At 33.1% G+C, this 26,887-nt stretch overlaps 1 protein-coding gene across 10 annotated transcripts in view; it reads right to left on the minus strand.

Moving 5' to 3' along the window:
* The window catches only part of NCOA1 (nuclear receptor coactivator 1), a 216,921-nt gene that overhangs the window by 145,061 nt on the left and 44,973 nt on the right, over positions 1 to 26,887 (minus strand). For 8 of the 10 annotated variants that reach the window (XM_074209970.1, XM_074209969.1, XM_074209974.1 and 5 more), the window contains 2 exons: positions 26,588 to 26,673; positions 9,175 to 9,303 (listed from right to left, as the gene is read on the minus strand). The exons of 1 other annotated variant lie outside the window; for it this stretch is intronic. The gene's annotated coding sequence lies outside the window, so the exon portion shown is untranslated. The remainder of the gene's footprint in view (positions 1 to 9,174; positions 9,304 to 26,587; positions 26,674 to 26,887) is intronic. One more of the 10 variants, XM_074209971.1, reaches the window with a different exon arrangement.

Here is a 26,887-nt window from a genome sequence, read left to right on the forward strand (position 1 = left end):
TAAAGCCCTTTAAAATCTAGCCCCTTCCAAACTTTCTAATTTTGTAACAACTTACTTCCTCCCCTCCATACACACTATGATCAGGTTGCCCTGGAGTCCTTGCTGTTCCCTGATGCCTGCAAAACTCTGTCCTCAATTCTGACTCCTTAGTTTCTCTATTTCCTTTAAGTCTCAGTTAAAGCCCCACCTTCTTGAAATCAACCCTTCACAGACCTCCTTATTATTCTTAGTGCCTTCCCTTTGAGATTATCCCCAATTTACCATGGATTTATCTTACTTTTATAATTCTTTGCATGGTGTTTCATTAAATTTTGAGTTTCTTAAAAGCAGACACTGTCTTTTCTTTTCTTTGTAACCCCAGCACTTAATACAATGCTAAATATATGGCAAGCATTTAGTAAATTCATTAGTAAGGGCAGCAAGATGGTACAGTGGATAGAGTACTGACTTTGGAGTCAGGTGGATGGGAGTTTGAATGCCACTTCAGACACTTGACATTTCCTAACTCTGTGACCCTGGGCGAATCAGGGCACTTCCTTGTGCAGCTCAGTTGCACAAGTTAACTAGAAACTAAGAGACTTAAGTTAAGCCCTTGAGACTGCATGACAAAACTAAAATTATGTAATTTAACAAAAAGAAATTGTAGGTTCCAGAAAGCCAGTTCATTTTTTGTTCAAGACAACTTAAATCTTTCTCAAAACTTCTATAGCAATTATCAATCATTCTTATAGTATTATCTTTTTATACCCAACAGTCCATTGCCACACAGCTATAAAAGAACTTGAACATAAACCAGTTACTAGTGAATGTTAACTGCAATAGAGATTATATATAATAGATTAAATACTGGTACAGCATAAAAGTTAAAGTGGAGCTAGATTTAAAATCAGCAAGAAGAAACTGTAATTTAAAGTATATGGAGGGGCGGCTAGGTGGCTCAGTGGATAAAGCACTGGCCCTGGAGTCAGGAGTACCTGAGTTCAAATCCGGTCTCAGACACTTAATAATTAACTAGCTGTGTGGCCTTGGGCAAACCACTTAACCCCATTGCCTAGCAAAAAATAAAAAAAATAAAAATAAAAAAAATAAAGCATATGGAGACAATATTAATATCAGGAGAAAAGGAAGAGGATTAAGAAAATGTTCCCAGAAGCTACTCACTTTTAAGTTACGTATTATTATGAAAACTCTTTGGGGAGTTAATTAATAAGGAATGTACTCCCCATTCTCACAGATGCCTCTTACAAACTATGTATTTTGCTTCAAACGTCAGCTGGAGAAACCACCTGCTACCTAAAAATCTTATTACTACCCTTCCAGATGCCTTCTTCCTAGATTACCTTCTGTTCATATATTTTTATATATACGTGTACATATTCTTGTCTCCCCTGAAAGAGGGCAAATAAATTCCTCAGAGCTTAATCACTCCTGAATAAACTGGGAAAAGTTTCTGAATCTGCAATACTCATAACAAAAACATATATGACAACAGCCCATGAATATATATATATATATATATATATATATATATATATATATATATTCAGGCTGCCAACCTAGAAAGTTGGTCTTATGTAGCCACCAGCTGTACCAATTTTTACACAAAAACAAAAGTATATTTTAAAGACAGAGGAAACAAGGATATTTAAAATTTACTGATTTTTCTAAAGTAAAAAGGCTTATTTTATTTTACTGTATTTTAAAAGTTTTAAATAACTGTATATTTTCTTTCAAAAATAACATAAAAGAGAGATCTGATCACTACTAGATCTGTATCCCAAAGAGATCATAAAAAAAAAGGGTAAAAAGCACACCTGTACAAAAATACTTATAGCAGCTATTTTCATAGTAGCAAAGAATTGGAAATTGAAGGAATGCCCATCAATTGGGGGATGTCTGAACAAATACATAAGTAGGATGGAATACAATTGTTCTATAAGAAATCAGGAGGGATGGTACTTCAGAATCATTGGGAAAGACTTACAAGAACTAATGTTGAGTGAAGTGGGCAGAACTGGAAGAACATTATTCACACTAAATGTAACACTGGATGATGATCAACTGTGATAGACTTGTTCATTTCAGCAGTACAATAATCAGAGAAAATTCTGAAAGACTTGTGTTGGAAAATACCATCCACATCCAGAAAAGGATCTATGGAATTTAAATGTAGACCAAAATTTATTATCTTCAATTTTTAAAAGTTATTTTATGTATTCTGTTTTTTCTCCAATTTGATTTGATCCTTCTCTTGCAATAAAACTAATATGTATTTATGTTTAGCTTGATTATACATGTATTGTCTATGCTGGATAAAAGAGATATGGATAATCTCCTTTACACAAGTGATGGAATCTTAAAATGAGACTCAGAATGAGATATTAACGTGCTAACACCCTAAAATCATTTTAGTAAGTATGAAAAAATCTGAATCAAAAGGTAGCAATACAATGCCAATGAGTGAACAATGATTATTAGCCTTTTTTGAAAATAACTGTCCCCATTCAGAGATAATCAAGTTAGGATTTGGAAAGAGTTAAGAGTTCGAAGATCACAATCTACAAAGTACTTGAACTGCTTGGCCTTCTGGAATACTCTGGAACACTGGAACTTTTATGAGTCACTCTGGGAAGAAAAGGAGAAATCACTTTTCTCAAATGGCAATGCTCCCTTCTGATTCAGAGAGGTATTCATACTTTCAAAAATAACAGTGCAGGGGCACCCAGGTGGACAGAGCACCGGCTCCGGAGTCAGGGAGACTTGAGTTCAAATCTATCCTTAGAATATACTATCTTAGGTGTATGACCTAGGGATAGTTACTTAATCACATTGCAAAACCCAAAATATCAATGTAAGCTAGGTGTCTTGACTTCTATTTTTGTAGATGCTTATCAGTGACAGGCATTGTGCTAAGCACTGAAAATACAAATGCAAGTAAAAGAAAACCCTTTCCTTCAAGGGTTTTCCTTCTAACCTTTTGGGGGAAGGGGTGGAGTATGATGGTTGGTATGGTATAAAAGTATAGAACAGGGATGGGGAATGCTTTTTAAGCCAAGGACTATTTAGAGATACACACACACACACACACACACACACACACACACACACACACCCATTCACAGGCTATAATGGTCTAACATTTAATTAATTCACCTCTTAAGAACACCATGACTTATTGAATTTTGAGTCCTACTGTTATCTTAGCAGTACTAGCCCAATGGTTCCCCATCTCGAGTCTAGAATCATTGATAAAATCCAGGGTGTAATAAAGACTGGGAGGGACTGTCACTTTCCTTAAAATATTGGTTCTCGAAGGAATCGATCAAATCAGAGGAAGAGTGGCAATATACAACAGTATGGGAAAGCAAGACACAGGGTGAAGAAACTCCTGTAGCATAGTGGAGAATATACAGAGTCACAGGTAAAGCCCAGAAAGGAATACAAAAAATACAAAATAAAGACTATAATTTAGCAAAATATCCATCAAGTATTTATGATCAATTTGTTGAATTAGGAATGCTTTATTTTTAAAATAGATATAGTTTGGGAAAGATTAAAATGAATAGCCAGTGATATTCTGTCATTACTATCTGAGAAAGAAACATAAAGGAATAAAAGTTTGAATCTTGGATGCTATTCTTTTAAAATTACTTATTTCAGTGAAGGAGAAGAAACAATTCAACAGGAAGTCAGAGAAAGAGATTCTATTTTGTTCTCATAAAAAACTTAAAGGGGAACATGAAACTAATACCTAAAAAAAAATCCATAAACAGCTTTTGCTTGAAACAAGAAATGGTACAGGAGGAGATTAAAGAAGGGAAATATCTTGTGAAAGAGTTATGAAATCAGAGAACTGAAGCAGATGAAATAAGGATGGAAATAATATTGTCAGAACACATTTGCAAAAGTGGAACAAGACATTATTGAGTAGGACATAAAGTTCAAGAGAGAAATGATAGCCTAATTACAAAAGTACTGCCTGAAAAAGAAAGAATGATCAGACCTATGTTCATCTATGTATTAGAAATAATGTATTATATTTCATGTCTTAGGAATTTTGTTACAATGCCAAATTTCATGAAAATGCTGAAAAACATGGAGTAGTGGTGATAGCCACACATAAAGTAAGATATTTAGATTTAGGAAAAACTTCAGCTATTAGTAAAAAGCAGTTTTAGTATACTTTGAAAATAAATAAATATTGGAAATGTTTATATAAATCTTAGCTTTTTGAATCTAATAAAGAAAAATCTTATGATTATTTGTTTATAAGTACAGCAATTGCACATATGAAATTGTTAACTACATCTATTGCCCCTACTTCTCTCACTATTAACATATGTTAAACAAATCAGTATTGTTCATTATAAAAGAAGGTGGTCCTTGTGACATTTGTGGCACAAGGACTTGTGGTAAAATTCTTTGCCAAGTTAAGTCTATCCAGTTTAAATATTTATATACTTATTTCCAAAGTCAGTGCTGAAATTTGTAATTCTTTGCTTAGTATACTTTTCCAAAGGTAGGTGGTATTAAGTTAATATTGGGAAATAACAGGACAGTAGAGAAAAAGTTTAATTTAAAACTAAAAACCTTAACTTGTTCTCTCAGAGAATCTAATAATAAATGACAGGAATTTACTACAAAATATTTCTTTACAGAATTTATATTATAAACAATTGCCACAGTTCTGACTACAAAAACTGAAAGTAAAGAAAGTCAAATATTTTTTTCTTAGTTGGACATACCTAAAGCATTATGGTGGAAGATAAGGCTAAATAGAAGAAAAATGGACCCACCAATACAGAGAGCAGGAAAAAAAAATCACAGGTGTATGTGTGAATAAAAATATTACCATATATATAATGATGAGAGCTAATATTAATATATAAAAGAACAGTTTATAAAGAACTTTACCTAAATTATCTCCTTTTATCCTCACAATGACATGTCAAAGATAAGTAAGTCGGTAGCACTATCCTCATTTTACAAATAACTAGCAATTAACCAGCCTTGAAAGTTTGAGTGCAAAACTGATTACATATACAATAAGTCCAGAAGGAAAAATAGAACATTATAAATCTTTTCAAGACTTAAAAAAAACAATAATTTCTTACAGAGGAATCCAATTAGAGTATTGTTTTTAAGCTAAAAAACAGATGAATACCATGCTGTTGATGTTTTATCTCACTCCTTCGCTGAAGTTAAGTGTAATAAATTCAATGCATAATTTCTCTAATACCACTACAGAGGGTGGCTAGGTGATGCAGTGAATAGAGCACCGGCCCTGGAGTCAGGAGTACCTAAGTTCAAATCAGGCCTCAGACACTTAATAATTACCTAGCTGTGTGGCCCTGGGCAAGCCACTTAACCCCATTGCCTTGCAAAAAAAAAAAAAAAGACCAAAAAACACACCACTACCAAAAGGTTCTGAGATGGCTCTTCTATTTGAATCTCTTACCATTTGACTGATAATTAAATGCATATTACCTCAGCCATTGAACAGCAGTGAATCATCTGGGATACCTATTACACTTAACTAAGATATTACTGCCATAATTACATTTTAAAAACACATCCATATCAGGTTGAATTCAACAGACAGTCTTTAAAAGCTTCCAATCTCTTTAATTAAAAAACCACTGTGAAAAGGTAGATCAAGTTCATAAATACTTAAAATACCCATTCAAAATGAGCAATTCATGTTGGGAAATGAAGGAGGAAAAAAACTATTTGCTATTTGCAGATTTTAAATCTCAAAACTACAGGTCATATTCAATTATCTAATCTTATATAAAGGGAAAAGGCATGGTCGAATGAATTTCACAAGTTATAAAACAAAACTTTATATTAGCAATAACTTTTAACTTCCCCCATTTAAGCCTAACAGTAGGAATTACTTAAAGCATAAGAAAATTAAAAGATCTGATTTTCAAATCTTCTCCATCCCCCCACACTTTGGTTCAGGTGCTTAACAACAAAATGGGTAAAGGTCAAATAAAAAAACTTGGAAAAAAAAACAGCAAAGGAAATAGATAGTAAACAATAAAATAATCTACCAGATATAAGAAATGGATTCCTAAAAGGCTTTTATACCTGCTTGGCATGTAAAAAAAGTAGACCTTCTTTTAACCTTCAATCCTTCACATATTTTCAAATTTTATTGTGCAATGCAGAATAAATGAATGCACATGCTCAAAAGAAAAAAGAAAATTGTCAGAATTGATCTTTAGCCTTGTAAGGTGACAAAAAAAACCAGTGAAGTAAAAGGTATAAAATACAAAATAATCACCTAGAGACACAGAAGTTTACACAACTTTTAAATAACCTTAAATTATAGCTAATATTCATGTAAAGTCATGTAAAGACCTTATGTCAATGTTCCATGATATAAAACTGAATGTAGTAATAAAAAGTCTTATTAAGATTCAGGTTCAAAAAAAATGGTTAAAAAAAAGATAAAAAGGGATATTTAAAAAAAATCAATATATAAACACTTAAATATGGAAGTGAGGGGGGGGAAGGGAGCAAGAAAGAGGAAAGAATAAGAATCATTTTATAATTCATAATATAATTTTTAATACTTGATTGCTACCTGTGTGTATGTATATATATATAGATATATAGATATAAATATTCACATACACAAACACATGAAAGTATTTATGTATGTGCATGTATGTGTGTCTATATGGTTAAAGCCTTGATCTGTCAGTCAAACTACCCACTAGGGTTATTGATAAATATGAAATGCTCTCTATTCAAGTAGTTTATGATCTAGGGAGACATATAAAGGTATATGCAAAATTAATATAGTGTAACGTGTGTTATTATTTCTTGTAATAATTTCTTTTTTTATTTTTTTCACATTGAGTGGTCATAAACAATTTTCTGAAGAGAAAATGAAAGTCAAATTTCATTCAAAACAGTTACCTCACCGTCAATTCTTATATGTGTTAATATATTCAATTATTTTTAAATGCATGACAAAAACACAAATGACAAAGTCAATGCAAAGATCTTCTTTTTTACAATTATAAATTTTGCCCCTGGGTGCAGCCAGGGTGTAGAGGATAGAGCACTGGCCCTGGAGTCAGGAGGACCTGAGATCAAATCCAGCCTCAGACACTTAATAATTACGTAGCTGTGAGGCCTTCGGCAAGCCACTTAACCCCATTTGCTTTGCAAAAACCTAAAAAGAAAAAAATAAATAAATTTTGCCCCCAAACTGAAGAGACTTGCCTGACATATTAGCATTGATTCTAAATACTGTTGTCAGAATTTTCATCTGTCTTTTGCCTAAGTAATTTAGGTAGACTTGATGTTGTTACATGATTCATTGAAGATTTTTTTAAACTCCTGCCTGCTTAGTTAATCTCAAAAATAAATCAAATAGTCCTGAGAAAGTTTTCCAGATGTTAATACCATTAATTTTGTGGAAAGCAAAAAGTGGAAAGAAAAAAAATCCATTTTAGAGCGTGAAAAACAGATGTGAATAACTAGTAAAGCAGAGGATGAATCAAAGATAAGATTACAATGTGTTGATTATTAACCTATAATCCAATTTCAAGAACACATTGCCTGGATATTTTTGTTACTATTGTTTTTGGTGCAGATGAATTTAAGACTCAAAATTCTGTTCTGTAAGATTTTTTTCTTGATACATAATCTTTCATTTTAATGACTCCTTTGACCTCCAAGCTTTTAATAATCATAGTGTTTAGTAACTTCATTTGCCTATCAAATAAAAACCAATAATGTTAGCTTATAATCTTTCTTTATATCTTTTATCCTGTAGACACTAAATGATGTTTAAATTAGTCTAACCATGTCTAACAAAAACCCTCTATTTAAAACTAGTTTTGTTCTAAAAATTGATGAGAATTGAGGAGTCAATTGTAAAGTGGGCAAAACTGGATTTCTCGAATTTCTTTGTAACTCTAGCTCTTCTGTCAAGACTTTGGCTAAACACTCAATATCACCAAACCCATTTTTGCCTCTAAATACATACTCTGAACCTCAACCAATCTATTTGTTTGCATTCAAATCAATAAGCATTTATTAAGTTCTGATGATTATATACAATCATTGTGTTAGGTCCTAGGGAAATTAAGGCCAAAAAAGAAAAAAAGAGCAAAATCTACCCTCAAGGAGCTTGGATTTTATAAAAAATAATATGGGAACTCAAACAATAAATGGCTTTGACCCACACATGACATATAATGTCTGTCTTCCTTACCAATCTAAAAAGTTCACTTTTACACTTCCAGAAAGTTTCCAATGATTAAGTTCATTGGTTACTACATATATTTTGTCCCATCAAGAATCATCTATTTAGCCTGTTATATTAAATTGATGTATATTTTTAGTGTATTTTGCACCTATTTCAATTTTTTTTTAATTTGTAAGCTCCAGATGGATGAAGGCCATTTCTTCTATTCCTGCAGTCTTCATAAGTTCAACATTATGCACATAATGGGTAACTTAACCTAGGTCAGAATGAGATGGATGTAAAGAAATTTTTGGACTCAATGACTCTCCAGTTTTTCCTAAAAATATTTTCTTTCTAGTTTCAAAGTTACTATCACTATGCATGATGATTTCATATATCCACATCCATATCCAGAATCATAGATAAAGGACTAGAAGATGCCTCAGAAGTCATCCAATTCAATTGATCTGTTTCCTATAAAAATAAAACTGAAATCCAGAGAGTTAAGTGACTGTCACAAGGTCACACCCATGATAATAAGTCCCAAGAGAAGTCAAAATCTAGGCCTCTGATTCTAAATATACTATCTTTTTAAGGTGAACTATAATATTTTGAGTCCATTTTTGCATAAAAATTCTTACAAGTTACCTAAAATACATCTCCATAAATCTTAAGTATCAAATTGCATATTTCATAGCTATTTAACAATTACTATGACCATATATGCCAAATTCTCCAGATTATCTCAAATTCAGGAATAAAAAGTAAGGCTTTACAAAAGGACTATATTTTTGTGTCCTCATTTGAGAAAAATGCCTCCTCTATTACTAATGCATTGCAATTTCTTAGCTGAAAGGAATTTGTTATTTATTTACTTATTAATTAGGGCAATCATCAAGAAGTCATCAATTCTTTTCCCACTATAAAATAAAAGGATCTTCAAAATAGAGATTTATAATACATACCAGGGAGACTTCTTTGTTCATAATGAGTATGCAGAACAGTTTAGGTCAACTGAAATACTCCCAAGGAATGGAGGAAAGATGTCTTCCAGAGAGAGTTCTAATCTGTGAACTCTCTTTATTTGAGCCCAACTGAAAAAGCAAATGAAACAAATGGAAATATAACAAAAAAAAAAGTAGATATTAGCCAAACTATATTTTTCAAACACTGGTTTAAGATCTAGTTTTGTGGATGAATATTTTTTTCTGTCAACAACCATACATATACAGTGCCAAGTACTTTATAATTATGATCTCATTTGATTCTCACAACAACCCTGGCAGGGAGGTGCTATTGTACTCATTATACAAATGAGAAAACTGGGGCAAATGAGGTTAGGTGACTTGTTCAAGCTCATATAGCTAGTAAGTGTCAGAAGTGGATTTGAACTCAGATCATCCTCACTCCAGGCCCCATACTCAATCCACTATGTTAACTTATTACCCCATCCTAAAGGATACAAAGAAAGGTAAAAATAGAGACCTCTGCTTTTAAGATGATCACATTTTAATGGGGGGGAACAGCATGCAACTGACAATGTACATTCAAAATAAATACACTGTAAATGATCCTGAAGATAATTGAGACTCATTGGAGTTCACTGTGTAGACATGTCTGACAGCCTACCTATTAATCTAAATTTAAAATTTTTATAAAATAAAATCTTGTCAGATTACAATTTATCCAACAAAGCTTTCCTCATAACTGAGTTGGATTTATACCTGGGATGCAAGAATAATTCAACAAAAACATAATCAGTATGATCAGTTATATTAAAAAGCATTAAAAATCATCCAAAAAGTAATCTCAGTAAAAACAGAAATGGCCTTTGACAAACTATAAGATAAATTTTTACTTTTACTTTTAAGTTTTAGCACAAAGGATTTTTTTTACTATGACAAAAGCATCTACTTTAAAACAAGGAGCAATCACATGCAAAGGGATGACCATACACTAGAAACTTTCCTCCAAAATACAAAAATAAATCAGAGATGTCGATTCTCCCTCGTATTATCTAATGGAGTTGTAGAAATATGGCAGAAAGTATCGATATGAAAAATAAAGACATCAATACAGACAAAAAGATACAAAACTATCACTATTGGCTGATGATTTCCTTAAAAAGTTCTTGAAAATCAACAAATCAATGAAGAGATATAAGTAATCTCAAAGTTGCAGGCTACAAAATTCACTCACAAAAATTCACTCAACAGCATTCTTATATAATAAAATCAAAGAGGCAATAATAGAAAAAAAATTCATTTAAATAACTAGAAAATGCACAAAATATCAGGGAGTAAAAATACACAAAAGCACAGTCAATAGATTCAATTGCAAAGTATTCCTAAAAACTTAATAACTAAAGTAGATGAAGGAAAGTTCATTATTCAAGGCTGAGATATGTCAAAGTAATAATAGAAAGCAGCTAATAAAGATTCCCATTAAGTAATCCTCTTTCAAATAGCCCTTATTCAAATAACCCTACAAGGTATTCCTAAAGACACCCAGGTTCCGGGTAGGCTAGGCGGCACAGTGGATAGAGCACCGGCCCTGGAGTCAGGAGTACCTGAGTTCAAATCCAGCAACAAACACTTAATAATTACCTAGCTGTGTGGCCTTGGGCAAGCAACTTAACCTCCATTGCCTTGCAAAAACCTTAAAAAAATAATAAAAAATAAAATAAAAAAACAAATAAACCCCCAATCTCTAATCGTTGGAGGATGGATCTATTCATCCTACTATTCAGGTAAAACATAGACCTATGTTTATTGACTCAGGATTTGAAGCACTATTATATTAGCTACTCTACAGTAATCTTATTTACATTTTTATAAGAAATAGATAAATCAAACTTTAGATGGTATTTTATGGTTTGAAAAGCATTTTACAACTATTTCCTCATTTTATCATCACAACTTGTGAGTTAGGTTCTTCTGGGCTCAGGTACCCAAGATACTTGAAATTGAGCATATCTAAAACAATCTAATCTTTCCTCAAAAATTCATAATACCCCCCAATATCACTATATTTATAAAGAATAGCACCTCCTAGTCAACCAGGCCTGTAACCTTTGAATCTTCATCTATTCTTTCCACTCATCCTTAATATATAGATAGTAAAATATTGTTTAATTCTACTTCTACTGTATATCCTTAATTGTTCTTTGGTCCAATCATTTAGCTACCTCCCTAATTCAGGTTTTCCATAAGAAATGAACTACATCATAGCCCTTTAGTTGCTTGCCATTTCCTTCCTCTTTAAACAATTCTATGCAGAACTGTTCAAATGAAATTCCCAAAGATGTCATGTCAATCTCCTTCTTAGACATGCTGGTACATGTCAAGTTCAGCTAAAAAACATTTTTAAAGAAAGTGATAATATGGTTGTTCTCCAGAATATATCCAAAAATTCCTAGCTTTCTTTAATAACTCATCAACTATCAACGACTGATTAATCTGAGTCCAAATCAATTTATTTTTATGCTTCTGTCATAAGAACATGTTGAGTTTAAGTTATCTTTGGAACTTTAAATGTAGAACTGGAGACCAATCAAGAGTCAAAAGGGAATGATATATAAATGTGGAACTTCCTAGAGGTTCTTTATTGTCTCCAATATAAAATACAAACTCATCTGTTTAGAATTTAAAATCCTTCACAGTCTAGCTACAACCCATTTTTCTGTACTTGGTATATATTGGTATATATTCCTTGGTATATATTCCTTCCCAATGAAAACACCTTATAGTCCTGTCTAACTGATCTACTTTTTAGACCTAACTTCTAACCCCAACATGCTGTTCTCTCCAGCCCCTACCACAGAATGTAATATTACAGCTCCTACTTCCACATTTTATATAGGCTGGTCCTCATGTTTGGTATTCTTTGCCTCCTCACCTTCACTTGTAAGAATCACTTGTTCCTTTAAAGGCTCAATTCAAATAACATTTCCTATAGCACACCTAATCTGATATCCCCAGTTGGCACTCCCACAATTACTATGTATGTGTTTTGTTTGTACTTAATATGTGTATGTTTTTTCCACAGACATAATAAAGATCTTTGAAGGTAAGGATTGACTTCATCTTTTTGTCTTCTTATGCTCATAAATTGATAATTGATAATGAAATTGATAATGATTTCTGGTCAATCAACAAGTATTTACTAATCACTTAATTTATGTTTTGCACAGTACTAGTGCTACATAAAACAACAATTGTATTAGCATTAGCCCCTAACCTAAAGGACTTAAAGTTAATCTTTGAGATTAAATAGACACATATAAAGCACTTAGCATTCAGCACAAGTGTCTTGCACTCAGATATATCTAAATGAAAGAAGACAATTTACCAAAATTTATTAGAAAAATAAGATGTGTTCTGAAATAGGCAAAGAAGGCATTCACATAGACAGTTGCACTGGGTCTATGGGGAAAGGTCACTAAATGGTGAAAAGGTCATTCCAGGGAAGTTCAGGTAAACAGCAAGAACAAAGGATAACTGTGTAGACCTGGTCATGTCATTTAACGGATAAATATTTTAGTATTATCACTTATAAAATAAGAGGATTGGACCACAAAGGATAAGGTCCATTTCAAAACTCAACTTCAATATTTTACATCAGTCAACAAATATGTAACTTTTAAATACTTAAGCGTGGCTAAGATGTCCATTGTTTAGAGCACTGGCCTTGGAGTCAGGAGGACAGGAAGCCAAATCCAGCCTCAGACATTTGACACTTATTATTTCTGTGACCTTGGGCCAAGTCACTTAACCCTGCCTGCCTGGCATCCAGGGTCATCTCCAGTTATCTTCATTCATATCTGACCAATGGACCCAGATGGCTCTGGAAAAAGGTGAAAATGAGACTGTTGACTTGGCATGGTACTTCCTCACTCAAATCTAATTCATGTGCATGTCATGGTATCATCTCCCTGATGTTATTGTCTTATTCGAGAATCAAGGGCAAAAACATTTAAGCATCTATCCTAAATTAGTCCCTTGCTTCAATTATTTGGCTACCACCATAACTAAAGCTTTCTTTACTAGTTGAACTATTTTAATAATCTTCTAATTTGTTTTCATCCTTATCATCTCTTTCCTCTTCAAACCATCCTGTCCAAATGAATTGCCAATATGCAAGAGATATAAAACACACTAACACTCCATGCCCTCAAGGAGGTAGTATTTAACTGTGATAGTTGGCCTCTACCCAAGTAGAATTTGATTAGGATAATCCAGATCCTCTCCTATAATTCTTCCAATGTTAAGATTCTAAAATAATGTCAAACTGGAAGAAAGGAAATGATGAAAAAATATAGCATCTAATTCAGATTGATCAAGTATACACACTTTAGCAAAACTTTGGGACCGAGTGAAAGGGATTTGGAGTATATAAGCTATTTATGAACAAGGGTACCATCTTCTAAACTAGGGTATTCTTTTGGGGGGGGGGGGGGGGTTTAGGTTTTGGCAAGGCAATGGGGTAAAGTGACTTGCCCAAAATCACACAGCTACATAATTAGTAAGCATCTGAGGCCATATTTGAACTCCTGACTACAAGGTCGGTGCTCTAGTGACTGCACCATCTAGCTGCCCCCTAAACTAGGTATTCTTAACCTGAAGTTCATAAACTGATATTTTGTTAGTATTTCAATCTCTATAAAATATGTAAAAATAAAAAGTTTCTTTTATAGGTCTATAACTTAATTGGAAAATAAACTAAAATCATTTTTAAATTAATCTAATTTAAATTACTTTAATAACTTATTTTATTTATAAATTACAATAGTATATTAATTTTTAGATGCTTAAAGTCATATATCTTTTAGTTAGAACTGCAAAGACAAAAGTTGGAAGTTTATTGTAAAAACTATCCTATTATTTGTTCCTATTCTTCAATCACTCTATAATTTGGCAAGGGTATCTCTTACTGCAATCTTTCTAAATTTTAAAGAGTGAATCTGTAATTGAAATCATAAAAAAGTAAGAAGCAGTAATTGAGTCATGAACACATAATTCAAAAACTAAAACAAGCCCAAAGGAACACTTGCTGAATTCTGTTCTCTTGTCTTTAAAGCAAGAATAAAGATTATTTTCCAAAGAATAAACTCCAAAGAATTATTATATCCCAACTGACACCATCATCAGTTCTCTCAGAGAAGCAGAAGAAGGATTAGGAAATCAGAATTTATTTAAGATCTATTTTTTTTGCAATACTGATTAAACAAAAATTTTAAAAAATATATTTTATCAATCTCAACCCATAAATTGAGATTATGCCACCATACAATGGTCAAGTGCCAATTTCCTGAAAATAAAAGTTTTAATATGCAAATACTGGACAAATCTACTAAATTATAACTTCTAATTATAATTGGGAACCTACTTAACTGCAATAAATCTGTTTCTGCCAAAACATTCTTTACTACCCCAATGAGAATCCAGGTCAAATTGCTGCCTCTTAAACTCCTATAGCACTTACTTCTTTTTATACATTCATTTAGAATATATATAAAAGTACAGCTGCTTTGTTTTTTCTTTCTTTTAGGGTTAAGAACTATCACGGGAGTGGCACAGTGGATAGAGCACCAGCCCTGGAGTCAGGAGGACCTGAGTTCAAATCCAGCCTCAGTCATGTAATAATCACCTAGCTGTGTGGCCTTGGGCAAGTCACTTAACCCCATTGCCTTGAAAAAACTTAAATAAATAAGTAAACACAAATAAATATTGGCTGAATTTACTAAGGAAAAGAACAACCAGAAGAATTTCCATTAGAGAGCATGCCTTGAAGGTAGAAAAAGTCATGTACTGATTAAAAAGTCATGTCCAGGTCAATTAAATAAATCAAGGACCCCTTTGACAATCTGGTAAAGCCTACTGACTACTTCTCAGAATGTTTTAAATGCACAAAATGAAATATACAGGCTTACAAAGGAAATAGTTATAGATATAAAATAAAAATTTTTAATTAAAATTCTAAGATTTTCTTGGAGTACACAGTTTAAGAATCCTTGGCCTAAAGTATATGGAAGAAAATAATGTGAAATAAAGTCATATAATCTTCCTTTGTAAGTGAGGAAGACTAATTTATAGGTAGGAAAAATTATAAACACAAACTAGAAAACAGAAAGATCTCCATGAAGAGACTAATGAGGCTACTGGCAATAGTCTAAAAAGATGGCAAAAAAAGCTTACATGATGATGTAAAGCAAGAGAGAAGGGACGGATAAGAGAACGATTTTTTTAAGGAGCTTCAACAAGAACATCCTCTCTTCTTAGATCCAAATTCTATTTATCCATCTAGACCCAGTATGAGGCCTATCTTATCCGTCAAGTTTTACTTCAAGTCAATACAGTTTTTTATTTTTGTACTTTTCTATCACAAAAGTTGTCAAAATTTCACCAAAATTTTTTGTCACCAAATTTTTTTAGGCATGAAAATCTTATCTTCCATCCCAAAAGTCAATAAGCAATCTGAAAGTAAGTATTCCCTACAGCAACTATCACAGTACTTATGTTATTCAATAAATATTTATTAAGTAACAATAGAATTTACAGCCAAAAGAAATCAATAGGTCAAAGTCAAACCCCACATTTTTAAGAGGGGGTGGGGGTGAAAGGGAAAGAGCCTAGAAGATAATTAGATGATTTCAAGATCAGTGGCCACACACCAAATGATCTGAAAGTTTTTTTTTAAATTTGGATCTTAAGGAAAAGGAAGAAATTATGCTAAGAGAATCACAGAATATCAGCAACTGAGAGAAGCAAATGGTTGATTAATGATATAAAAAAACCTATATAAAAAACTCTTGAATAACAAATGGTAATCTAGTGTCTGCTTGAACTAATTCAACAAGGGTACACTATTACAAAGACATCCCATTTTTCCTTTTGAACAGTTCTCACCACTAAGATCTTTGTACTGCATCAAACCAACATCTGCCTCAGTAATATCCAATTATTTCTTCCCAGTTGTACCTTCAGAGGCCAAGAGTAACCCAAGTCCAATATTTCCACATTAGTGACCTCCAAATACTAGACAATAAAAATAAACTTCCCCTTCTCACATCCAATTTTCTTCAGAGTCAATCTCTTTTAACTGACTGATAATACCCCATCATCATCATCCTAATCATGAGTATGTGACTGAATTATTAACAATAACATAGATATAGTAAGATCAGAGTAGCTATAGGAGAAATATCACCTTTCTACTGCTGAACACTTTGTATTCTTAATGCAATCTAAAATCAAATTAACATGTTTGGTTGCAATATTACAATCCTGAATATGAGATAAACAACCATCTAGCAAATAATGTAGAAATACCTGAAGATATCTGATTGACAGAGTAGAGAAGGGACAATCCACTGGTTAACAAAAAAAGGAGGTAGGAGATAGCAAAAGAAGTGATTGTGTTCTTTGTTGTTCTATAATTATCTTTTTGAAAAATTTTTTATTAATTAGTAGAACCAGAAATCATGGAACCTATGATTTCTGTCTTTGCCTTGAAGGGCTAATTGTGGTACTGCAAGTTTGCTGCAGTATGATGCAATGGAAAAGAACACTGGACTATAAATCAAAAGACCTATACTCCAGTCCCAATTCTAACCCATATTATTCATGAGACCTTCAGCAAGTATACAATAAATTTATTTTTAAAACTGAAGGTAACATACTAATTAACCTAGGGCATGCCTTAAGCATCAAAGCATGGAAAGCACTTCTATACAAATGTAAATTGTTATTGTTGTTAGCAATAAAATCGGTGGTATAATCTAACTATAACTAAACTGATTATTAAAAGCAGTTATAACTTCCTAAAAATCTGATTTCAAAGGAGGAAGCTTCACCATATTTAAGCCTGATGAAATACTGATCAGAAATTTAAGTAAAGCTTCAAGAGATAACTATCAATTGCATTTCTAATTGAAGTCTAAGGAATCATAAACACTGCACTTACAAAATCTTCTTCACTTTGACAACCTTTACACAGTTTGGAGACTTATAGAGGCCTCAATAATTCAATCAAAATTTCACAAGAGTCTCTTAGAAATACCATTAATTCAGTAAGGAAAACAGTTCACAAGCCACACCCAATTTACATCTCTACTTGGAAAGGTATCACAGAAACTCTGTAAATTTACTTAGCAAAGTGGTCCTGATAATAAGAAATCCAGAGAATAAAGAACCAGATAAGATAAAGTTCTATTTTGTGAAATTTCTCATTTAAGTGAACTATACTATAAAAACAAACATTGATAATTCTGTATTTTAAATAAATTCATATTCTTTCTAAATATTTCTATGTTAAATATTTAACTGCAATTAAGGACTCAAACCAATTACAAGAGACCAAAGCACAAAGGTTTTTATTTTTCAAATACTAAAACCTTGATGATTTATGGGTGCCAAACAAAAAAAAAAAAAAAGAAAAAAGAAAAGCAGTATGGCATAATTTTACCAATGTTAATCATCACTAAAGTTTAACTAGTTTTTCCCAGCAGTAATTTGACTTTAGGCACATATAATTGATTATAATGTAAAAAATCCATACGATTTTTAAATGTAGTGAGAACAAAAGTCAGAGAATTGCTAGTTTTGAAATAATAAAAAAAGGATTTATAGAATTCTGTAGAGGCCAATTAAAAAGCAGGTAAAACAATACCAGTTCTGAGTTGCTATGAATCATCTTCAGACCAGCAAACAAGATTCTAATTTCTCTGCTCTACTTCTAGTACACATTTTATATGAAAGTTTCTCTTAGGAGATTTCTCTTCTCTAAAATAGGTCTCTAGAGAACCAACATAGAGGGAGGTATGGTGATTATTTTATGATGCAAGAAAGAAGTCTCTCAAGTAGTCATTTTGAAGAAAATAAAAGCATTGCCTCAATTGTGATTGGTAAGTATTTTTTAAAGTAATTTTAAATTACTTGAATTTTAAAGTATTCATTACATAAGTGGCTGCAACAATCAATTCATGTTTCATTTTCTTTTCTTTGTTTTGTGCTGTTTCTCTGAAGCACAAATGTTTTCAGGAAATAACTCAGAAAACTGGACACTTTTTCATTTTCTCTCTAGCAATACAATTTTGACAACTTTAAAGATAATAATCTGTATGCATTATTTCACTTCAAGTTCACATGCTTTTGGGTCTATGTGAAGTGCATCTTGGGAGTTGATCAATTAGTCCATTCATGTTTAAACATGAGGAAACAAAGGGCTAGAGAGGTGAAGTGGCTTGTCAAAAGCACTTGACCTTTGAAGTTCAAACTCAGGTAATATAATTATAGAATCACAGAAGTAGAGTAGAAGAAGGGACTTCAGAGGTCCCCTGATTCCAGTATGTAAAATGATTAGGATGAAATTAATAGATTTTTCTTCCTTGAAGAAGATTCTGATGCATAACTACCTTATTTACTTGCATTTTTTTTCATTTTTCTGACTTAATATTCACAATTTGAAAATGAAAGAGGGGAAAATGTATAAACAGTTTATTTTGCTCCTGCAATAATACCATCATGTTAAAATTTCTGAGATACTAATAAAGCAGAGAAAAAAAATCTCTTAAAATCTTAACATAACCCAAAAACAGAATCAAAGAAGCAAATATGCAATTTAAAAATTAGAACTCTAATTAGTAAATTCAAAAGAAGTATAACAGAAGAAATATTTAATATTATAGGAGAAATAAACTGAAAACAAGAAAAACTAAAGAACTAAAAACTGGTTCTTTGAAATGACTAAAAAAGTGGATAAACTTTTAATCAATTTGATTAAAAAAAAAGAGGGAAAGAAACAAGAAAATAAAAACTGACATCCCAAACAGAAACTTTAAAAAAAATTATCAGAATCTATTAAAGTTATATGTCAGAAAAAAAAGCTACATGTCACCAATACTAAAAATTCAATTAAGGGGATCATTTACAAAAATACAAAATACTTAATATAGTAAACTTTTAAAGACCAAGTAATAATAAGAAATTATTTTCAAAACTTGAGGAAAAAACTTAAAATCCTTTTATTAGATTATGATCCTAACACCTAAACCAAGGAAGGATAAAGTCAAAAGAAAGAAATAAAGAAGAAAATCAAAAATCAAAAAACACCAGTCAATAAACCTTTACACCATAACAAAAAATATAATAAAATAGAATTAACCAGAACTACTGACTGCCTCCAGGAAAAAAAAAGCCAAGGCTGCAAACTTCAAGACATATAATAGTTAAATTTAACAATTCACTTCAGAAACAAAAGGTTTGGAAAACCAGCACTAGAAAGAACATCAAATACAAAGGAAAGTGCTTTCAAATAATGCAAGATTCCCTGAAAAAGAAGAGAACAAAATGTGTTCTGAAAAGCACTGGTGCACAGGATGCAGCCCAAGGTACAATTCTGCAAATCTGAGCTTAAAAATAAAGATGAATGTTCAATAATAAAAAAAAGAATTTGAAACATTCATAGGTAAAAAGGACCAGAACTGAAGAGATTAATTGGGGACAGCTAGGTGGCACAGTGAATAGAACACTGGTCCTGGGGTCAGGAGGACCTGGGTTCAAATCCAGTCTCAGACACTTAATAATTACCTAGCTGTGTGGCCTTGGGCAAGTCACTTAACCCCATTGCCTTGCAAAAATAAAATAGAGATTAATAGCCTCTAAAACATTACAAACAGCATAAATGCAACAAACAAGGTCAATAATAGAAATAGTGAAAAGAAAACCAATGTACACAAGGATATAGGACTGAAGGCAAAAATCTGGTAGAGTTAACAGTGGCAGAGAGGAGGCATTATGGAAAGAACCTGGGGACAACTTTAAAAAGCTTCCTTTGTAGAATCACATTACAACATAAGAGGATATATAAAGTGAGGTGGGGGAAAGTGTTGAACATAAAAAGACAAATCAACAAGGAAAATATTAACAACAGAAGGAATTGTGGTCTCCAGATTTAGTAAATTAGAACAAGCATCTATAATGAATACTATAAAAAAAAAAGGAAAATGATCCCACAACTGAAGAAATAGAAGACGCTGTGGAATGGAAGATCATGAAACCTACAACACACTCTTCCTGAATGATTCAAAAGAGAAATGAGACTTATGAGAACAAAATGTTTTGCACAACAAAAATTATATGCAGATTAGAAAAAATGGAATCTGTAATGGTCATGTCTCACCAAATAAACAAAAGAGAAAAATAATAAAAGCAAAAACAATATATCTTTTAAAGTATGATCATTATCCAAGTAAAACAGCTAAACTCAAATACAGGTTGCAAAGGCACAGCATTAAGGATTGGAAAGCCAGCGAAGCATGAGAAACCAAAAAGTCTTGATGCCATAATAAAAGAATTGTCCAGAACTTTGAACGTGGAGAAAGAAACACCAATTTAAAAAAATCCATCCATAACCTCCAGGAAAAAAAAACCAAGGCTATAAACTCCAAGGAACATGGTTGTTAAATTTAACAAAACAACAAATTCTACAAGCCAACAGGAGAAAGAACTTCAAATACAAAGGAACAGCAGAGAAACCATTAAGAGATTTCTCTTTCAATAAACATAAGGAGCTAGAGGGGGCAGATGTCATGGAGATAACAGTGAAGAGGAGGCAGGGGCATTTTGGACAAAAATTGGTGATACGTGCCTACAAATGAATAAATGTTTGTGGGCTACAGTACAACAAAGGAGGGTACAGGAAAGTGGAGGAGGGAGAACGGGGATAGAAAAGAGGGAGTGTTATGCTAGGATCAAATCAAGGGCTAGCAATGAGTAGAAACTTACCCTTGTGTCTCAGAAAGAGAAGAGTGTACAGAGGATTAGGTGAGAATGAAGGGGGGGGATAGATGAACAAGGAAAGAAAGTGGTTTTGCTTTGTTGGTGAGGTAGGTAGTTAATTGAAGGATGTTTCAATGGGTGAAGAGAGATGGGGGGGCACTTTATTCAAGGCTTGGTTAGATGATCTGTAGCTTATTAAGTCCATTTAACCTACCTCAGGGTGGCGAGGAGTGGGAGAGAGTAAATAGCACCTGAGAGAATGGTAGTGTATGGACCTCTGAAGATGATTTTAAGGCAAATGTGTATGTGGTGGGGGGGAGGCAGAAGGGAGAAGAAATTGTAACCACAGGATGGTATAAATCAGTTGTAGGTTGTATAATTAAACATGTGGTAGGGAATGGGTCTACCATGGGACAGTGTTCTCTCTGACACTGGTGGCAATTGACATTATTATGGGAGTTAGGCACAATGGAAAAGGGAAATCCTCGGGGTAATTCTACAAGACAAAGGCAGCAACTACAAAGAGGAGAGCCTAGAATAGATACCTTGGAAATCTTGAATACAGAAAATAGAGATAGACCAAATAATTCAAAAAATCATGAATCAGAGAATAAGGGGCCAGAGTAGCCAAAGTGAGGATAGATAATGAAAGAAGTGAGAGCTCTCTAGAAAGGAGTGGGAAAATAAACATTTATTAAGCACTTATTATATGCCAGGCACTATGTTAGGCATTGGGAATGTAATTAATAAAATGATAGTCCTTGCTTCTCAAAGAGCTCACAATGTTATGGGGGAGATAACCCATAGAACAACATGGGAATAGGAGGTGATATTAGGGGAAAATGGAACGAAGGATCATCTTGTTTTGTGGAGTTGAAACCATGGAGAACAGCAGGTAAAGGGCGAAGTGAGGGGCAACTAGGTGGTGAAGTAGACAGAGCACCTGCCCTGGAGTCAGGAGGACCCAAGTTTAAATCCCACCTCAGACACTTAGTATTTATCTAGCTATGTGACCTTGGGCAAACCCCCCCCCCCAAAAAAAAAGGAAAGTGAGCAAAAGTTTAGCCTCTGCAAAGGCACTGGGAGAAAATTAATGTTCTATCCTTCAATCAGAGGGAAAGGGAAGTTGAAGGAACTTGTGTAAGTCAAAGCTTGAGTTAGCAACCTGGTGATAAGATTAGAAGTGATGAGTTTCATACAGGAGGGGTATCTTGTTCTCTCCACTCATGGGTAAAGAAATGTTCTCAACACTGAAAGAAATGTTCTCACTACTGAAAGTATACCACTCCCACCCTACTCCCTGCCCAATATCCACAGACCTTTTGTCTTCTTAACTGTCCCTAGCCTGGAAAATTTATTCATTGTGCCTTTTTTTTCGCTTTTTGATCAGAATTTGTTCTGCTTCACTTTGTAGGTCATTCTGGAGGAAGAATGCTAGGCAATTTATGGAAAAAATGCCTTCTCCCCCAACATCTTGACTCCACTTGAACTCCTTACATTCAGACATTGGGGATGAGGGGGAGTGAATAATGCATGCCAAATCGGAACTCAATTATCATTAAGGGCTGTTTAAGAGGGTATCTAATACAACAGAGAGTCTTGAAGCAGTCTTGTTATATTTTTGATGATTCTAAAAGAAGACTGAAAAAATTGAGGAAAAGGAATCCACTGGGAAAAAAAGTAAGGCTCATAATCAATGAGTAAAAATAGAAAATTATACAAACAAGGAGAAAGGAAGGTAAGGAACAGATCACATGTTAACCTCACTTTCTTCTGAACTGATCAAGTAAGAAAACACACAAAGTCCCACTCCCAAAGAAAATAAAAATACATTTCACTCAATAGGAATACAGGAGGGAGGAAGAAAGGAAAAAAGGGAAAAGGAGGATAAAAAGGCTAGATTAGTGTTAAGTAAGACAAACTCTAGAAAACTTTAAAAGAGAAGAAAAAAAGGATAAAAACCTATAATTATGCTCTGGATGAGGAAAACAGAAGAGGAGCTAGAGAGTAAAAACAAATTGCACTAAAGCACTGGTGCAGACAGAGCATACTCCCTCCTAAAAAACTCTTCTTTATAAAGAGAAAGTGGGAAACAAATACAAGGAAAAGTTTGAGAAAACAATGGAAAGAAACATGATAAAGGGAAACATTCAATAAACAATCATAACTGTAAATGTGAATGGGATGAATTTGTCCATAAAATATAAGAAGACAGCACAATGAATCAGAAAGCTGAATCCAACAATCTATTGTTCACAAGAAACACACTTGAAAAATTAAGATTCGCACAGACTAAAATTGCTAGACCAATGACAATACAATGATCAACCATGATTTCTGAAATCCAAAGAAAAAGCAGCCTACCTCAAGATGATGATGTATGTCCTTCATTCTTGAAGAAGACCATGACATCAGGGAGATGATGCCATGATATACAAGTGAACTGAATTGGGGGGGGGGGGGGGTGAGGCCTAAGTCACCAGTCTTTTTCCTCCAGAGTCATCTGGATCCAGTGGTCAAATATGGGCCAGGACAACTAGAGTGACCCTGGATGAGAGGTAATTAGGGTTAAATGACTTGCCCAAGGTCACAAAGCTAATAAGTGTCAAGTATTTGGGACCAGATTCAAATTCCTCTCCTCCTGTGCTCTATCCAATACACTAACTAGCTGTTGTCTCTCACCTCATGACAAAGAGGTGATAAACTGAAGAATTAAGACATGCAATTTTTTGAAGTGGCTAATGTGAGATTTTATGTTGCTTGTTTGCTTCACTACACAAAAATGTTATACTTTTTTTTAGTTTTTTTTTTTTTTTTGCAAGGCAAATGGGGTTAAGTGGCTTGCCCAAGGCCACACAGCTAGGTAATTATTAAGTGTCTGAGACAGGATTTGAACCCAGGTACTCCTGACTCCAGGGCTGGTGCTTTATCCACTGCGCCACCTAGCCACCCCTATACTTTTTTTCTTTTTGTATCAAAAGGGTGGAAGGGGATGGGAGAGGAATGTATGTGGGAGGAAGAGAAAAATCAATGCTTAGTAAATAAAAAGGATAATAAAAGTTACATTTTAAAAAGTTACATTTTAAAAATGATAAGACTTTGTTAAGTCTCTAGGACTAACCATTTAAAAAAACATTACTGTAGCAAGTGTTATCTGGTATACTTCAATAAATAAAAAAAAGTAAACATGCAGTAAAGTATTTCCCCCCAAAAAACTGGACCCCTTCAAGGTACAGATAGATTTGATCTTGGCAAGTTATGTTTAAATATTTTTAAGAAGAAATGGTAGTCCAGTCAGACTAGACCAATTTATTCCTATAAAGAAAACTAACTAGCAGATATTAGGAGAAACCGAAGCATTAGATTATCTAAGGCAGTTGCTCTAAACTGGTGGGGCATGCTCTCCAGAGCAGAAACACAAATCAATGACATGAACTACTGGGAAGTTTTTAAAATACAAATGTCATGCAACTATATCATCTTTTTTCATTAAAAAAATTTAAAAGATATCTTTTTTAAAGAAACAGAAAGTATAATTTGTTTCAACTGACAAAAAATGCAATACCATACTGATCTAATATAGTATATGCAAGTTAAGTCAATTATGAATTGGCATAAAAATCTTGATTCAGATTTAATCTGCAACCACTATCCATCAACATAGAAACATGAAAAAAAATAAGTTATAGTCTTTACTTCTGGTGAAATCCATATTTGGTATGTAAGTTACAAATACCCTATAATCAATTAATAATAATAAGCATGTTAGTATAATGAGGATGCAAAAACAAAAAATGAAATTGTTGCTAACCTCAAGTAATTTACTGAAGAAGGAAAAAGATATACAAACTAAGTTCAAGGCAGTATTTTCAGGGGGGAGGACAGGGAACAGGTAGGTTGACGGTCAGGGGGAGAAATTTTAAAAAGACGATACTGGCAGTGATATTTGAAGCAAATTCTGAAGAAAGTTAAGGATTCTAAAAGATAGTGGTCAGGAGAGAATCATTCCAGATATAGATGATAGCTTGTACAAAGGAAAGTCATGTATAAGAAATAATAAGATGGCCAATGTTAGCTAGATTACAGAGTATATGAAGGACAAATAACCCTAAATATTGACAAATAAATCACTGAAGATAGATAATGATACAAATTTATTCTTGCTCCAATTGTTAATAAATTTATCTTCTGACATCACATTGAAACAAGAATTTGAACATGAAAATTTATTATGTTTTGACTACAGGTAAATAAAGATTTCTCCAAATTAATCCAAGAAACAAATTTTGTTAAGCATCTTTAACATCTTTTTTTTAATTGAAGGGTTTAGTGTTATAGCAGTAGCTAAAAGGATAAACTACTAATCTTTATCAGTGTCTGAAAAGCATCATCGATACTATGGTCTATAAAATTATGCCTCAAAAAAGTCCATCTATTGTAACTGAGGTTATTGCTTTTCTATGTTATAAATATGAAAACTAGGCATTTATCAACAAATTAGTTGTCTAAGTTAAATAAACAGCAATATACTTAATTTTATTCTAAACAATATGAACAGAAAAAGGTAATTTTTTTTCCATGGTGGGGAAACAGAGACCTGTTGGAGGGTAAGAAAGGAGAAAAGAAGAAACCTAGAATCTAAGATAAAATGGTCAATAGGCACAGGACTTACTCAAAGTCTATAATGGCTCATGGAGAAAAATTTCCATTTGCTCTATTTTAAGGGCTCACAGTTCACCCACTAGCTCCCCAAAGTAAGTTTTGTCCCCGTTATTCTAAAACTCGATTCAGGTTATCATTCCAGAGTACCTGCTCTGAAAGGCTAAGATGGTTACATTCATAGCACTGTCCTAGGCAATCTAAACCTGTGATTGATAGAAGAAACATTTCTTTCAAGGGATCTAATCTATGGTAATAGTCAAAAAACCATGACCAAAAAGATCTGAAAGGCAGGTCTTCTTAACTCCTAGAATGGATTTCTATCCACCATGGCACACTGCCTCTCCATAAAATTTTCCTGAACAAAAATTAATTCACTGTGAGTTCATGGACAGGCCTTATGAAATCATGTATGTCACTTGGTTAAAAACGGGGGGGGGGGGGGGGGGCTTTTGAGGCAGAACCCAAATATATAGGGAATAAACTGCTACAATCTGCTCTTTCCCCATAGGGCAGCCCTCTTACCCCATAGGGTATAATAATAATAAAAATACTGAACTAGAAATGAAGACAAACCCATTCTAATTCTAATCCTTGCTCTTCTACTACCTACATTTGCAGTTAGTATATTACAATAGCTGGTTCTTCAGCTGGTTCAAACCTATTTATTTACTTAGACAAGTTACAAATTCCTAGGCATCAGTTTCCTCCTTTGTAAAATGAGGCAGTTGGACTGGAAAGCTTCTAGGGTTCCCTTCCAAATTTATGATCAGAAAAATTTCCAGGACATTTCCAACTCTAAAATTCTATGTTTAAAATGATGAAAAGGCTAATTTTACTCACCACGTGTTAACACAATTATTTTCTTACAGCCAAAGGGTTAATGCTGAAATTCACCACAAAATGAAGACAGTATCACAGAAATGCACAGAAAACCTACCTAGTTTGTTCCTACACTTTTCATTGCAGGATCATAGAATTTTGTTATCAGATTATTTCATTCTCTGATGCAGCAGTAAAATGAACCTGAAATTAAGAAAATAACATGACAGTTGATTTGACAAGCAGCTCTAAGACATGTAATATTTTAAAAGTATTTTAGGAAAGGAAATTAAATTTTAAATATTTAAATGATATTCAAGTATATTATTGCACATCATTCAGATTTGGATATTATGCAATATATAGCTAATAATTTAGATAAATTATCCTTTGAAACATTTCTTCAAGCCAAGAAAGG

This window comes from Macrotis lagotis, chromosome 1 (assembly GCF_037893015.1).
Source record: "Macrotis lagotis isolate mMagLag1 chromosome 1, bilby.v1.9.chrom.fasta, whole genome shotgun sequence".
Lineage (NCBI taxonomy): Eukaryota > Metazoa > Chordata > Mammalia > Peramelemorphia > Peramelidae > Macrotis > Macrotis lagotis.